Source organism: Prunus dulcis, chromosome 2 (genome assembly GCF_902201215.1).
Source record: "Prunus dulcis chromosome 2, ALMONDv2, whole genome shotgun sequence".
Taxonomy (NCBI): Eukaryota; Viridiplantae; Streptophyta; class Magnoliopsida; order Rosales; family Rosaceae; genus Prunus; species Prunus dulcis.
Window position 1 is genome coordinate 4,387,923 of NC_047651.1, and position 18,007 is coordinate 4,405,929.

Here is an 18,007-nt window from a genome sequence, read left to right on the forward strand (position 1 = left end):
CTCTCTCTCACTCACTCTCTCTCTCTTCCCATAATTGAACAGACAGAGCAACTGCTTCAAACACTTAGCATAATGGCGCAAACCCCATTCTTACGTTTGCTAAATTATGCGGTCCCTCTCCTCAAAGTTGGTAATTTTGACAACCAGAAGCAAATAACTCGAACAGCTCAAACAGTTGGTAAGTATGCTGTCACTTAAGGGGTTGGGTGTATTGAATTAGGATTTTAGAGACTTTAAAAAGATTTTAAAAATTCGGTTGTATTTAATTTGGATTCATATGAATTTTAAAAGAGTTTCTACAAGTTTGAGTGTATTTAATTCAGGCTTGTATTAACTTTTAAAAGAGTTTCTACAAGTTTGAGTGTATACAAATATGGATGTATTCAATTAGGATTATAAAAAAGTTCAATAAAATCTAGGTGTATTTTAAACTTCATATATTTGGAAGAATTTCGTTGAGTGATAAATTTTGGTAGGTTTTAAGGTGAGAAGCATAAATAACAAAGACAATAATAAATCCAATCTCCCCCCAAAGATTTCATCACACGCTAGTTTTTCTCTGTACATATGCCATAGCTTTTCTCTCTGCAGAAGACGAACAGTTTCCTCCATCTGTGAAGGTACGCTCCCTATCTTTTCTTGATCAATACCTCGTTGGGTTTTCTTTTTCCATGATTTTTCTTCATCATATATTTTTCTTGTTATTATGGTATAGTTTGGGGTAACAAGTTTTACTTGTTATTAGGGTTTAGCTTGGGGTTAGGGTTTATGCTTGTTTTTCTTCTCAAATATCAATATACAGATTTATAAGAATAGTTAACAGGTATCCAATAGTGAGTTGGGCTTGTTTTGATAGTGAGTTGTAGATTTTACTTTCCCTTCAACTAATTAAGGTATCCGATAGTGAATAGTTAACGGGTAAAATGTTAATTGAACAAATATAATTATCTTTCCAAAATTCAAAGCAAACTTTTTTCCTTGAGTAAGAAAAGGAAACTTGGCATTGTTTTGATAATTATCTTTCAACATTTGTAGTGTTTTATGGGTTTTGTATATTTTTATGTTTTATTTGTGATTGATATGATAAAATTCATAGCTGCACTAATCAAATGGAATCTGAAAATGCACAATAAATGGAAAAGGGAAGAGCAAACAAGATTATAACGCTTGGAGTGTGGAAGAGAGTAGAATGTTGTTGCAACTCATGATGGATTGCGTGGATGGCGTGATTCTAATGGAATGCTAAACGAGGCAACTGTAGAAACCAAAATACTCCCCAAGATTAATGAAAAACTTAAGGGTCATTCGTTAACGTTTTCAAGGCCCCGTTTTCATTTTCTGTTTTTATTTTCTACCTAAAATGCATTCGGTATGTCGATTTTATTTTCATTATTTTATTTTGCTACACCAGGATATATAAATTTTATGATAAAACCATCATATATTACTTAATTTCAAATTTATTTTAAACTAAAGATAATATTATTTTATTATCTAGGTTTTTCTAAAATTAGAATTTTATTATTATTTTAATTATACATTATTATTCTCAAAGTATACATTTTCCAATGTTTGTAATAATTTTAGCCTTTAAAATATCAAAATTTAAAATAAATAAAAAAATTTAGAACAGAAATTAGCAAAAAATATACGTGAAAAATAACTCACAAATTATTATTCTCAAATTGTCCTACCAAACACGTTTTCACTATTTTTATTTTCTGAATATGTTTTCCAATTAATCTACCAAATGCATTTTCGAATCCTGAAAATGCAAATTTGTTTTCTTGTTTTCATTCTCATTAAAAATTCTCCGAAAATGTTACCGAACGGGCCCTTAGGTATCACAAAACCTATTCTCAATACCAGAGTCGGTTGAAATACTTTAAAAGAGAATATCAAAATATTCACAGCTTATCCGTCACAGCTCTGGGTTTGGGTGGGAACCAACCACAAAGAAATTCATTGCTCCTGAAGAAGTTTGGAAAGACTACTTTAAGGTTACGTTATTAAATTTTCTTTAAATAATTATGTTTAATAACTTGAATACATAATTCTGTTAAATTATTATTATTTTATTGTTTTTGTTATAGTCCCACCCAACACAAGTATTCAAACAAAAACTTGTGAGGGCTATGAAGATTTTTAAATTGTAATTAAGAACGTAATTGCTATTGGAAGAAACTCATTAGGATTGGGTGATGATACTGATGCAAGAACTTTTAGGGTGGAAGATAGACATGTTGGAATAGAGGACTTTGTTGGCCTTTATACCAAATCATAATGAACCACCACACCATGATCCACCACTCGGACATTCTTCTTCATCCTTACCTTTTCAGAATATTAATTGGGAAGGTCCCTCAAAAAGCTCAAGCCAGATAAACCAACTAGAATAGATTTGGAAGGAAATGCTATCTCAAATGAGACCACCCAATAAGCTATGGGAAGAATTAGCCTTAGCATTGATTCAATTGCCACTGAATTTCGAGGAGTCCATAACCTATTGGCATGAAGGGAGAAAGAGAGAGAGTAGCAGAGTTATATGTGGGATGCCACGAAGGAGACCCCAAATTTGGATGAACGTGCTCGTTATAAAGCGCTTTCTTTGTGGAATACTAACACAAAAAAGGATGTATTTTTGAAAATAACCCTTGAGGAGCACTCAAATTGGCTATCCTACAATTTGGAATGATTGGTTTTTTTGAGAGTTTTTGGGAATGACTGGTTTGTTTGGAATGTGTAAGTGTATGCATTTTGGAATTTTCTTTTGGCTTCCCTTGACAATTTTTTAATAGGACAATCATTGTAATTTCTCAAGCTCTAAGTTTAGATTAAGAATTACTTCTCTAGGTGTTCTTATCTGGCTACATTCTGATGGACAACAATGTGTTTGACAAAGGTAAATTATGCATAGCAATACATTGCATTCACTAAATTTCTGAAGATTATGACGAGTCATCCTCCCTTCGTATGACTAGTCATCCTTCCTTTGTATGACTAGTCAACCTTTGCAGCAGTAGGATTTCGAGCTCACTGTTTCCAGCTGGATCCTATCCATCCATTTTGTCCTATTCTACAAATTTCTCAGTTGTCACGTGTCTATTCTGACCTAGGAATTTTTGGGTAAAAACCCAAGAATTACTCATTTGGCAGCCGTCACTTTTGATGGGAAGTTTTAAAAAGGTTTCTTCCATCATTTTGCTTCTTCTTCCTTAAGATAAGACCACCATTTCTTCTGTGAGTTTTTTTAAATTGATTTTCGAAAACTGCTTTTGAAATATGAAATCTGCATCCTAGGACCAGTGACATCTATGCAAGCAGGCTTTCTTATTAACATGGAGACCAAGTTAACGTGCCCATCATATCATTTTCTGCAACAAGCCCTTCTCTTTATTCACTTGGGGGCTCCTACTTTTTTCAGTTTGCACAGAATGACTCATCCCAAGTGAAATCCTTAAGCGCTTTTGTAAAAGCTTTTGGATGGCGGCAACTTATGCCTGTCTACATAGATAATGAGTTTGGGGAGGGAGTCATACCATTTTTAACTGATTCCCTGGAAGAGGTTGATGCCCGTGTCCCCTACCGGAGTGCCATTTCCCCGTCAGCCACTGATGGCCAAATTCTTGAAGAGCTTTACAATTTAATGACAATGCAAACTAGAGTCTTCATTGTCCACGTGAGGACGGATCTATCATCCAAGTTATTTGCAAAGGCTAGAGAGATTGGAATGATGACCGAAGGCTATGTTTGGCTCACTACTAATGGGATACCTAATGCATTAGGGTTATCTAAATTTTTCAGTCATCAGTTCCATGCAAGGTGTTTTGGTATACAAACTTATGTTCCACAAACAGTAAAGCTTGAAGAATTCATGCCATGGTGGAAACAACAATTCCAACAAGACAATCCAACCATCATTGATGCTTCAATTGATGTTTTTGGACTTTGGGCTTATGATTCTGCTTTTGCACTAGCCATCGCAATTGAAGAAGTTGGAACTGCAACCTTTGGCTTCCAAAAGACAAATGCTTCCTTCAACTCAGTAGTTCTTGAAAGTTTTGAGGTCATCTCTAGGTCCAGAATTTTGCCAAGCCTTGTCAACCACTAGATTTGAAGGCATTGCTGGAGATTTCAGCCTTGTTGATGGACAACTTCAATCATCAAATTTTGAGATATTTAATATAAATGGTGGTGGAGCAAGAGAAATTGGATTTTGGACACCACAGAATAGACGGGTGAAAAAATTGGGTTCATCAACAAACTCAAGCATATTTTTAACTCCTAGGCGCAAACTTGGACTTGGACCCATTATATGGCCAGGAGATTCTCTCTCTGTTCCCAAGGGATGGGAGAACCCAACAAACGGCAAAAAGTTGAGAGTAGGAGTTCCTGTGAAGGATGGTTTTACGGAGTTGGATAAGGTAATGAAGGATCCTAGCACTAACATGACATATGTGACTGGGTTCGGTATAGATGTTTTTAAGGCTGCAGTGGAAATGTTACCGTATGCTCTACCTTATGAGTTCATTCCCTTTGCAAAGTCTGATAGAACCAGTGGTGGCACTTACAATGATTTGGTCTACCAAATATATCTTAGGGTAAAATACTTTGTTTTTCATTATGGACTTCATCCACATATGTCATTTTCTGATTTAACTTTTGATTCAGTTTCTTAATTTGAATGCTGAAAATGATTAACATGTATGTTAAATTAATTTACTGCAGAACTTTGATGCTGTGGTGGGAGATACAACAATTAGAGGAAATAGGTCATTGTGTGTAGACTTTACCATGCCATAGACAGAATCTGGTGTAGTAATGGTTGTGCCAGTCATAGACATGAGAAACCAAAATGCATGGGTTTTCTTGAAGCCTTCGACATGGGACCTTTGGCTAACAACTTGTTGTTTCTTCTTCTTTATTGGTTTTGTGGTTTGGATTCTGGAGCATCGAATCAATGAAGACTTTCATGGCACTCCATCACATCAAGTTGGCACCAGTGTCTGGTTCTCCTTCTCAACCATGGTTTTTACACAGTGTAATTCTCCTTCTCGAGCCATGTTCAAGATGTTCAACAAGAAAGAACTCAGCTCTCGTATGTTTAAGAGCCCTCAACAGAGAGATGGCATCGCTGGTCACCTTTGCTGTGCAGACCCCCCAAGTTGGTGCAGGTAATTTCCATGTAGAGCCCTTTATTGAGCTTTAATATTATAATCAATTAACAATATATATGTGTGTGGAGAAAAAATTTGGTTGCAACAAGAATAGCGAACAAGTATTATCCCCGTTGCATGAAAAGTCTTTCTTGTGTGTGTGGGACTTCTTGACATGTTATATACAACGCCCTCACTGTAGAATTCTTGTAGTGCATGCTTTTAACAAATGCCAAATTGAGGAAACTGGGCCATTTACCGAGTCCACCACCTCCTCCAAAGGGAGGTCGCCCAATTCAGCAACTGCCACCTCCAAATGAGTAGTAGCTAGGCTATAGATTAATCTTGTATTATCAACTCATGTTAATTTAATCCAAGTTTTTAATCGAAGTGTGAGAGTTTCGGCTTTCCCTTGGCTGCCTCAATTCATATTTGTTCCATCCTTGAAACTTTGTTAGTCTTTTTGGGATTATATGGTGATGAGCAAGACAACACCATTGTATAGAAAGAAATTTCAAATAAATTTAATAATGTCAACGCCCTCTATATGAAGATTTTTTTTTTTTTTTTTTGTGAATAAATTTTTTTTAGAAAAATAATGAAAACCCTTTGTGGCTTTTATTTTTTGTTTTTTATTTTTCATAAAAAACAGGTGGACAAAAGCCCTATAAAACAGACCCAAAATCATAATGACGAGTTACATACAAAAATCATATAAAATACAAGGTCCTTCAAATAACAAAACAAACAAAAAATATAGAACACGAGGCCCAAACAAATCGCCCATTAAGAAACATTAGAACAAAAAAAAAAAAGACGGAATTGGCTCGTTACCCAAAGCCCAATTTTTCTTTCTCCTTTCTCCTTTCCTCTGTAGAACTTTTCTTCATATGGAAAAGTCATTTTGGTCATGTATATTTTCTTTATATATAGTTTAACAATTTGTTTCAGTAGTGTTATGGTACAAGTTCTTCATCTTGTGTGTATTTGACCTTCTTATTTATCCACTGATTAAACCTCACAAAACAAGGGGTACAAGCAAAAATGCATAAATGAATAAGGGGGTACGAGCAAAAATGCTTAAGGAAGAAATATACCAAACCTTAAGATTTGGGGCCAGGTGCAAATTTTCCACCTAGCTTGGGCCGAAGATTGAGTTTTTGATACTTGTTATAGTCTTTTCTATTTTCTTTTTGGGGTTCATTGTTCTTTGCCTTTTCTTTTTTGGTTAATTGAATTATGTTAATTCCATATGGCAACAATTCATTCCACTTTTCATTTTCTAATTGATTTTATAAAAAATTTAACACACTAAGAAGCAATTACATGACTAGTTTTGTATAATATGCCATTCTAATAAATATTAAGGGGAAAAAAAGCCCAAGAAAAATAATCAAAACCCATTTTGCTTTTCTTTTAATATACCAAGACACGTTTTTATTCAATTATTTTGTACAAATATGTGTATAGTAAATGACTATATAACCCTCCCCAATACTGTTTATCTTCTCTTTCGCTACTTTTTCATACCATCAGACCCAGTTTGCCTAGAAATCAACTTTTCCCATAATCCAAATGCCTAAGAGGGCCTTTTTTGGTGTGGCACCACCGTCACAAACCAGCGGTCTACAGTGCCCTCGTTGTGCCTCCAAATTTACCAAATTTTCCTATTATAACAACAAAAATCTTGAGCAACCAAGGTACTTCTGCAATTCTTGCAACCAGAGCTGGACTGTCGGCGGCAAAGTCCGCGACATTCTAGCCCATTGTGGCTATGTAAAGAATAAAAGAGATGGAATAATCGTTATGTTATTGATATGCTGTTGTACATAATACTATCCTTTATATACTAGGTTTACAATCTCCTATTCTAGCATAATTCCTAATTAATGCTACAATCTGGGTTTGACCCATAAGCCTTGGGGTCTAACATAGGAAAGACAATTACAATATTTACAATCCTTCAATTACAAGATTTGATTTCCAACACTCCCCCTCAGGTTGGAAAGTGAATGTTGTGAAGTCCCAACTTGCGACTTAAGTACATATTGTGAAAAACTAGATTTGCAGCTATACGTAGTGCAGCTTGATTGTCGCAATGCAAAAGTGTAGGATCCTTTTTTGTAACTCCTAAGTCTCGCAATATATGGCGCAACCATGTAATCTCAACGCATGTGATTGCCATGGGCCTGTACTCTACTTCTGCAAATGATCGAGCAACAATTGACTGTTTTTTTTATTTCCATGAGACGAGAATTTCTTAGAAAAACGCAATAACCTGTTGTTGATCTCCTTGATCTCCTTGTTGTTGGACAACCTGCATGATCTAAATTGCAATAAGCTCTCAACTGAAGGTTGTTCATAGCCGAGAAAAACAAACCTTGACCAAGTGTGCCTTTAATGAATCTTAAAACACAAAGTGCTCCATATGTGGTTTTTTGGGTTGGTGCATGAACTGACTCAAAATTTGAACAGAATAAACAATGTCTGGCCTTGTGACAGTAAGATAAATTACTCTTCCTACCAACCTCCTATATCTCATCGGATCGTTGAGAAGATCACCATTCGTGGGTTTTAATTTCACATTTTGCTCCCTTGGGAATTTTTCTGGTCGTGCACCTGTCAAGCCTGCATCTTATAAAATGTCTAAGGAATATTTCCTTTGTGACATAAAAAGACCTTTCTTAGATCGGGAAAATTCAATGCCTAAAAAATACTTCAAGACACCAAGGTCCGTGACGCGAAACTGTTTGAGAAGGAAAGATTTAAGACGTTCCATTTCTTGACGATTATTGCCTGTAATGAGAATATCATCAACATAAATGAACACACCTGTAAAATAATCTCCATTAACCCTGGTAAAAAGAGAATAATCAGCCATAGATTATTGGAAGCCCGCTTTTTGAATAGCATGGGAAAATTTGGAGAACCAATTACGAGATGCCTGTTTAAGCCCATAAAGAGACTTATTCTGCTGACACACTAGATTCTCCCCTATCGGCAAAGACCGGGACAAGGGACCATATAGACCTCCTCCTATAAGTCACTATGGAGAAAGGCATTCTGAACATCAAGTTGGTGAATAAACCAATTACGAGCAGTAGCAACAGATAAAGGGCAGCGGAGAGTAGTAATCTTGGCAATAGGGGAGAAAGTCTAACTGTAATCAACACCCTCAATTTGTGTGTAGCCTTTGGCGACGAGGCAAGCCTTAGAATGCTCGAAGGAGCCATCTGAATTGCATTTAATTTTATAAACCTATTTGCAGCCAATAGGTTTGTGACCAGGCGGTAAAGGAACAAGCGTCCAAGTACGATTGAGTTGCAAAGCATCTAACTCAGCTTTCATGGCAAGTTGCCAATGAGGGTCAGAAGCAGCTTGAGCATAATTGGTAGGCTCACAGGTTCCTGAAACGTTAGCAAGAAAAACATGATGCGAAGGAGAAAGACGATGATAGGAAATAAAATTAGATAAAGGATGACTAGTACCTGAAGAAGGAGTTGGCCCCGAGGAGGATGACAAGTCAGGGGAGGTAGAAGAGAAGCCCATAAAATAATCATTTTGCCAACGCGGTGGGTGCGTTGAACGAGTGGAGTGTCATGGAGGTGGTAGGTTATGGGCATCAAGCGGATAAGGAGGAATTGGGTTAGCAGTAAATAGGGGGACTGCATCTGTGGGCACAGTAGGGTTGGGAGTAAAAGGAGGCCCAACACAAGCTGGAGACGAGGGGGACAGTGGGCTAAACACGGGCCCAATATCTAAAGGAGGGAGACTAGATGTTGGAATGGGAGAACCAGGTGGTGGAGTGGGTCCAAGAAGGTGGGTTTGTAGAAGTGGAGTGGGATCGAGTAGATGGCTTTGTGTAGGTGTAGTGGGATCACGTAGATGGATTTGTGCAGGTGTAGGTGATGGAGTGGGACTAGGTGGGGAAAAAAATGTATCATTTGGAGATGGTACAGGTAAAACCAATTGGGTAAGAGAGCTGGGTGGGGTGTTTTGGTGAGATTGAAAAGGAAAAATATTTTCAAAAAATCTAATGTCTCGACTCACAAAAAAAATGTTTGGTGTCAATATCATAAAGCTTGTAACCTTTTTGCCCTGTAGGATAACCTGAAAAAATACAACGCTATGCGTGAGGGTCAAATTTGTTATGGACGTTGGTGGCGTAACACAAGCAGCCAAAAACACGAAGGTGATCAAGATGTGGTAAGTTGTGATAAAGCAATTCAAAAGGGGATTTATCAAACAATAAGGGTGTGGCTAAACGATTATTAAATACACAGCAGTCAAAATACAGTCACCCCAAAAAGACAAGGAAAAATGCAATTGAAAGCTCAAAGCACGGGCAACGTTAAGGATGTGCCGGTGTTTACGTTCAACTACACCATTTTGTTGAGGTGTATAAACATAGGAGCATTGAAATTCAACCCTATGGGAGACCAAAAAAAAATCCTTTAAAGAAAGAAATTCATACCCATTATCTGTACGAAGGGTTTTGATAGTGGCATTAAATTGATTTTTTTACCAAGGGAAAAAATAATTTAAGCAAGGTATGTGTTTCAGATTTAAGTGACATAAAAAACACCCAAGTGCATCAGGTAAAATCATCCACAATGGTAAGAAAGTAACGAGCACTATTATGTGGCTGAACACCGTGTGGACCCCAAATATCACAATGTAACAATTCAAATGGTGAAGAAGTTGATGTTCTACTTAAGGAAAAGGGAATCCGAGTTTGTTTGGCCATAGGACAAACAGTGCAAGAATGATCAAATGAAGAAGATATAAAGGGAAAATATTCAGATAACAACTGATGGTGAGCAGAGGAAGGATGTCCAAGAAGATGATGGCATATGGTGGATGTGTGCTTGATATGACAAGAGACAGATGCTTTGGTCAACGACAACGTATAATATAGGCCTCCATTTTGCTTACCTGAACCAATCATCTTCCTCGTAGCCAAGTCCTGAATAACACAAAAATCAGGAAAGAGAATTATACAACAATGAAGAGATTTGGTGAGTTTGCTAGAAAACATTAAATTTCAACGAAAAGTAGGGACATGAAGAACATGTTCTAGGGTGATATCTTTATTAAAAAGAATTGTTCTTGTGAAATCAATAGGAACAGATGAACATGTGGGTAAATTGACGGAAGGTATAGAAGAGGAATTGCTATGAATAAAATGGGAAGAGTCGGATGTGATGTGATCTTTTGCTCCACTGTCAAGAATCTAAGAGTTAGTAAAAATAGAATTAACAAACGAAGTGTGGGAAGTGTGAAATCCACTTGCTGTGTTATAAAAAGAATTTGGGTTTTCAGAGGGAAGTTGGGACAAATTTACCATTGCAGTAGTGACTTGTTTGCATTGTTCCTCTGAAAGGCCAGCAAGGACGTTGAGGATGGGCCCCAAATGAGAGGAATGGACTGTCTGCGAAAGAGCTGTTGGAAGACATGTGTTGATTTGATGTGCTGAAAAATTAGAGCATGTATTGTTGTTGCTTATCACGTGGCTGCTGTGGATGATTCCCAGCAAGGACATTGGAATTGCCCATGGTGAAGACAAGGGAGTGAAACCCTCAAAAGTTTCAAAAGAAAATAAAGATGTAAATCACGAGCCATTGAAGGGGTGCTCTGATATGATGTAAAGAATAAAAGAGATGGAATAATCGTTATGTTATTGATATGCTACTGTACATAATACTATCCTTTATATACTAGGTTCACAATCTCCTATTCTAGAATAATTCCTAATTAAGGCTACAATTTGGGTTTGACCCATAAACCTTGTGATCTAATATAGGAAAGACAATTACAATATTTACAATCCTTCAATTACAAGATTTGATTTCCAACAGGCTATGTCAAGCAAAAGGCACGGAGCTTTATCTCTACCTATCCTTCTCCTTCTCCTTCTCCCTCTCCCTCTCCTTGTCCCACTTTGAGCTCTTCCTCCTCTCTTAGTTGTTTATCTTGGAGTTTTTCTTCCTCCCAAGAATTTCCTCTTCCACTAACTCTATTGGCAGATTTTGGTGACTTAACCTTTCCTCCAACACCAGAGGCTCCATTTCCATTAGCTGATTTAACTTTTCCCCCAGAGGGTTCATTTTGTGATATAACCTTTCCCCCTACAGCTGAGGCTCCAGATCCTAGCATGGCCCCTCTGTGCGAAGACTCAAGTGATGATTTTGAGATTTGGATGTCTAACTTATACAATGGGTGTTTGATCAAGGTCAAACAAAGTAACTTGAACTACTTCTATTTTGGATTCTAGTTTTTCTCTAGAACATATTGCCATTAGTTAGTTTTTTTCTGGATGTCTAACTTACAATGGGTGTTTGATCAAGGTCCAACAAAGTAACTGGTACGACTTCTATTTTGGATTCTAGTTTTTCTCTAGAACATATAGCCATTAGTTAGTTTTTCTCTGAAAGTGACATTACCAAATGAAATTGTATTGATATTTTGCTGAAGCTCTCTTTAATCAAGTTATAAGTTGTAAATTCTTTTCTTAAAGTGTCAAGCACTTTTTTATGTGTTGATGAAGTAGGGGGATAAACCCCAAGAAACCAACAACTACAAGTGTCAAGCACTTTTTCGTTTCCTATCAAAAAAATAGAAACACAAAGTGTACAAGCTTTCGAAGCTTTATCTTCTCTGATAGTTTAATGAAGCAAGTAGCTTTGTAAATTTTAGATTATGTAAAGTGTCAAACACTTTTTTTTTTTGTGGTGATTTGATGAAGTAAGGGGATAAACCCCAACAAACGAACAACTACAAGAGTCGAAGCACTTTTTTAATTTTATTATATTTTTATGAGAATTGGGGGACAAACTCAAAAAAGAAACAACAACTAACTAGTACAGATCAAACGAGGCCTAACAACTCCTAAAAAATCATCCTCCAAAAAAGAGCTAACCCAAGCAGAGGCCTCTTCCAAATAGCTAACCTCTAAATCCAAGTTAAAGCACCAGTTAGCCATACAATCAGCTACAACATTCATTTCTCTGTGAGCAAAATGACAATTGCCAATACGCCTCATAAGAACACAACATCTCTGAATTAACGTAGCAAGAGGATGACAACTCAAAGTACCAATTTGCTAAACAAGGGAAACAACAATTAAAGCATCCATCTTAATAAGAAGATTAGAGAGATACCTTTATTACAAGCCAAATGCAGCCCAAAATATAAGCCCCAAAGCTCAGCCTCAAGGATCTACCCCTTGCCTAATTCATAGCAAAACCACATATCCAATTGCTATTAGCCCCGCGGATCACTCCGCCAGCACCAATACAACTTGAGGTTGCTTTCCTAGAACCATCCACATTTAGTTTAAACATACCTAAACCTTCGGCAAGGGTTGAGCTTTGGCTACTGGAGACAACTCCCAATCCAAGAACGAACACGCTGATCCGTAACTTTGGGATGACACTCCAAGGCTTCTGAAAATCACAAAAGGGGTTGGCTATCAATGCTAGCTCCCAGCTCCAACTCTCTACGAGAACCAAGTAGCTAGACCCCACAAGAACACGGAAGCCAAACTACCTTGCCGAAGGTTAAGACTCAAATATTATCTCCCTTACAAAATCCCAGCCCTTCACAGCCCCACAGCTGGCCCAAATTTGATTCACTAGCCTACGATGGCTGCAAAGGAGGCCGTGCTCTTGCCGAAGGATTGTGTCAAAGATCCAGACTACACCAAAGAAATCATCATGTCAAACATATGAACCAAACTTGCCGAACGGTAGGCACCAGGTAGAGACAATTAAAGGTGTCAAAAAATTTGATCAAGACACCCGGCAAGGGTTGAGTAGAAGAATTGGGATCGCGAGAAATACCAGCTCACCGAAGACCCAGTTCCAATTCCTCAGTGCTCAAGCTTCTTTTCAAACGGCAAGATTCTAGGCACGTCGCGTTCGAACTCTTGTCCAATGCCCCCGAGCCTTGCCAAATTTCACAGAGCTCAGAACCCGGAGGCTCACTCAAACTCCTTCAACCGACCCTTGTCGATCGGCAAATGATGGCCAAAGCTGGAAACATAGTGCAAGGAGAAGGAAATCCCCTCGAGTTGACCTTGTTGAAGCCTCCTCGACTCCTTCCGAATTAACAGCACAGCCCAGCCTATTTGCCGAAGAACACAAGAAGCCTCACAAATATTTCCAAGCAACCCTTGCCGAACGGCAAGGGCTGTGCCGAAGATGGAAGCAGCTCTCGCGACAAAACTCAACGGGTGCCAGGTCCATTGTTGACTCAAAAAACACGCCTAGATCTAGGTCATGTTCCAAACCTGCTGAAGGGAGGGAGGCTTCGAAATTTCCTCTTCACATAAGCTGCCAAACGGCACCCCTCAAAAAAATCTTACCCTTGCCGAACCGTGAGCTGCCTAAAACATCTACAGTTTCCTTCCGCATAGACCTTGCCGAGCGGCAAGTCTTAGATAAAGAAAATCACACTGCCTAGCCCCCACGAAAAACCCCAACTCACTACTTCTCCAACCTTGCTGAAGTTATTAGCAAAGCCCACAAAGGCAAAGGCCCAGCTTTTTTGTCGAAAGCCCGAACTTTGGTCACCATGGTCCCAGCCTCTTCCCATACTCCAAGCCAACTAATGTATGGTACCCTTGCTGAACGGCAAGGGATTCACTCAGGCAAAGTGATGTGCTCATGAGTCTCTCTCATTGTCGAAGCCAAGACCAGGCCCAGCTCCACGTCGACTAGCCCAGCCCACTTGCGGAAACATAAGGCCACAGCCACAAGGCACCAAAAAAAAAAAAAAAAGCTATTATTATTTTTCTCCAAATAATAATAAAAATTGCACACTTGCATTTTTTCCTTCAACACCCTTGGCACCTTTTTGCCTTCAGCACCCCTTGTGCCTAGCCATATCGCCTTGAGACATGCAACCTTTGTGTCGCCTTCAGCACACCAATGCCTAGCCACATCGCTCTGCGACACTCAAGCTTTGTGTTGCCTTTGGCACTCCCGTGCCTAGCCACATTGCCTTGCAACATGCAAGCTTTGTGTTACCTTCGGCATCCCCTTTTGCCTTCGATAACTCCTTGCCTAGCCACATTGCCTTGCAACATGCAAGCTTTGTATAGCCTTTAGTACCCACCTGCCTAGCCACATCTCCTTGCGACATACATGCTTTGTGTCGCCTTCGGTACCCCCGTGCCTAGCCACATCGCCTTACAACATGCAAACTTTGTGTCACCTTCGGCACCTCAGTGCCTAACCACATCGCTCTGCGACACTCAAGCTTTGTGTTGTCTTTGGCACCCTCGTGCCTAGCCACATTGCCTTGCAATATGAAAGCTTTGTGTCGCCTTCAGTACCCAAGTGCCTAAGTACATAGCCTTGCAACATGCAAGTTTTGTGTTGCCTTCGACACCCACGTGCCTAGCCATATCGCCTTGCAACATGCAAGCTTTGTGTCGCCTTCGTGCCTAGACACATTGCTCTACGACACGCAAGCTTTGTGTCGCCTTCAGCACCCACATGCCTAGCCCCATTGCCTTGTGACATGCAAGCTTTATGTCACCTTCGGCATCCCCTTTGTCTTCGGCAGCCCTGTGCCTAAGCACATCGCCTTGCAAACATGCAAGCTTTGTGTCACCTTCGACACCCTTATGCCTAGGTACATTAACTCGCAACATGCAACCTTTGAGCCTTCGGCACCCCGTGCCCTTCAACATTTTATCTTGTGACATGCAAGCTTTGTGCCTTTGGCACCCTCTTGCCAAGCCACATCGTCTTGCGACATGCAAGCTTTGTGTCGCCTTCGGCACCCTCATGCCCAGCCACATCTTGTGTTGCCTTCGGCACCCTCGTGCCTAGCCACTTCACCCTACGACATGCAACTTTGTTCCTTCGGCAACCCTTCAACCTTCGGCACCCTAGTGCCAAGTTTTCTCCCTCTAATGACCTTCTTACTCAGGGACTTAGGGGACTGTGGGTAGTGCATTATACAGCTTGGAAGATGAACTATGGTGTTGCTCGGCCAGTGCACTTAAAATTACAAGTCCCCAATCAAGAAGTACTTTCTTACTCGAGAACTTGGGGGACTACTGTTGGTACTGTAACTGACCGAGCAACTAGCTAGGCTAGATCATCCACGTGCCATGCTTTGAGAGGTCATCACCTTAACCAAAGAAGCATTACCACAAGTCACAACTCTAAACAAAGCAAGAGAAGTCCCACATCGGAAAGCTACAAGAAGTGAAGACTCCCCCTCACCTATAAAAGAAGACTACTGTTTCCTTAGAAAGAGACTGGCTCTTCGGTACTCTATCTTCTGGATCCATCTTTAGACTGGGCTTCTCACTTGTTATTTTATATTTGGGTCTAATCCCCTTGTACAAATGTAAACAAACATGATCATAATGAGAACACCCTTCTCCGTGGACGTAGCCCATTATTTGGGTGAACCACGTATATCTTGTCTTCTATATGTTTATCGCTTGCCCAAATCCTCACACACTTGGTGAAGGTCCTCACCTTCATCCATCATCCATCATCCATCATACCTCATCACTAAGTTGGACTCAACTTTGGCATAACCATTTTGAGCATCAACAATTGGTATAAATTTGGTGTTCTCTTTAATTGATTTTAGTTATTATTTTGATTCATTTATGTAGAATTATGGAAAGATTTTTTAAGAGAAAGTCATCATTGGGTAGTTCGGATAGTGTGGGTAGTTCAAGAACTTCAAGTTCAAGACAAAGTGAGTTAGATGAGGTTTTGGCTAATCTTCAGGCAGACCTGGGACTAAGAATTCGTATGATTGAGTATGATACTAATATTAGAGATGAGGTTCGAAGAGCATATCTATAAAAAGGACCTTGTCAAGCTAGAGGCCATTCTTTCCCACAAAGTAATATCTCAGGAATTAATTGACGCTTCATTCTCCAATGGTTTGATGAATTTGATTCGTTGGAGTATAATGTATCTAAAGATGCTGCATTTTGTCTTTATTGCTATCTCTTTAAATCCAATTTTGAACAAGTGGGTAGTGAAGCCTTCACTGGAGTAGGGTTTAAGAATTGGAAGAAAGGGAGAGAAAGAATGAAGGTGCATGTTGGACCGGTTGGTAGTGTTCATAATAAAGCTAGAGAAGCCGCTACAAATTTGATGAATCAAAATACACATATTGAAACGGCTGTGAGCAAACACTCTGAACAAGCTCGTATGGCATATCGAAGATGCTTAATTGCATCAATCAAGTGCACTAAGTTTCTATTGAGACAAGGTCTTTCTTTTCGTGGAAATGATGAAAGTGCCACTTCAAGCAATAGGGGAAATTACTTGGAGCTATTGCAATTCCTTGCAGACAATGATGAGAAAGTTAAAGAAGTTGTGTTGGAAAATGCTCCGGGGAATCTCAAGTTAGTAGCTCCAAAGATTCAAAAAGATATTGTCAATGCATGTGCCGGGGAAACACTTGATGTCATCATGAGTGGTTTAAAAGATAGATTCTTTTCTATATTGGTGGATGAAGCACGTGATATTTCTGTGAAAGAGCAAATGGCTATGGTGTTGCGTTATGTGGATGACAAAGGGCATGTAATTGAAAGGTTTGTGGGGGTTCAACATGTTACCGACACCACTTCAAGTTCACTAAAGGATGCCATTGACCTATTCTTTTCTTCCAATGGTTTGAGCTTTTCCAAGTTACGAGGACAAGGTTATGATGGAGCTAGCAATATGAGAGGTGAGTTGAAAGGCCTTAAAACAAAGATTTTGAGAGAACAACCTTGTGCATACTATGTTCATTGCTTTGCTCATCAACTTCAACTAGCACTTGTTGCCGTAGCAAAGAAGAATATTGATATTGCCTCTTTCTTCACAACCACTAATAGTGTGGTTAACCATGTTGGAGCATCGTATAAGCGGCGTGATGCACTTAGAGCACAACTCCAAGAAGAACTTGTGATAGCTTTTGAAAATGATTGTCTTATAACGGGGTGAGGTTTGCATCAAGAAACAAGTCTCAAACGTGCCGGTGACACACGATGGAGCTCACATTACGGTACCATTATTAGCATCATTTCTATGTTTTCATCTGTGATTCATGTGTTTCAAATGATTATTGATGATAATCCCAATGATAGTGCCGGTGAAGCAAATAAGATTCAAAGGGAAATGCTTACTTTTCAGTTTGTGTTTCACCTATTCTTAATGAAGGCTATATTGGGACTCACAAATGATGTGTCACAAGCATTGCAAAAGAAAGATCAAGAAATTGTGAATGCAATGGCTTTGGTGAAATCATGCAAGGAAAAGCTACATTGGATGAGGAATAATGGGTTTGATGCATTGGTTGAAGAGGTGTCTTCATTTTGTGACAAACATCATATTGATGTTCCTAACATGGATGAGGCCTTCGTACTTCCAAGGAGGTCAAGGCGTAATGCTCCAATAAAGACAAATCGTCATCATTATCGTGTGGAGCTCTTTATTTATATCATTGATGAGCAACTTACGGAGTTAGATGATCGTTTTAATGAGGTAAATACTGAGTTGCTTATTTGTTTGGCATGTTTGAGTCCGAATGATTCATTTGTAGCTTTTGATAAACAAAAGCTACTTTGTCTTGCTCAATTTTATCCTCAAGACTTTTCGGATGGGGATCTTTTGGCACTTGATGATCAACTTGAGCTTTATATTCATTATGTGAGTTCGAGTAGTGATTTCTCTGACTTGCAAGGGATTGGTGATCTTACAAAAAAAATGGTGGAGACAAGGGTGCATCGAGCATTCAATTATGTGTATTTGCTTATTACATTGGCTCTAGTTTTACCGGTTGCTACTGCTTCAGTCGAGAGGGCATTCTCCGTCATGAATATT

General features: G+C 39.0%; 1 pseudogene; it reads left to right on the plus strand.

Moving 5' to 3' along the window:
- The first annotated feature begins 3,296 nt into the window (after positions 1–3,296).
- Positions 3,297–17,128, plus strand: LOC117617977 (annotated as a pseudogene).
- The last annotated feature ends 879 nt before the right edge of the window (positions 17,129–18,007 follow it).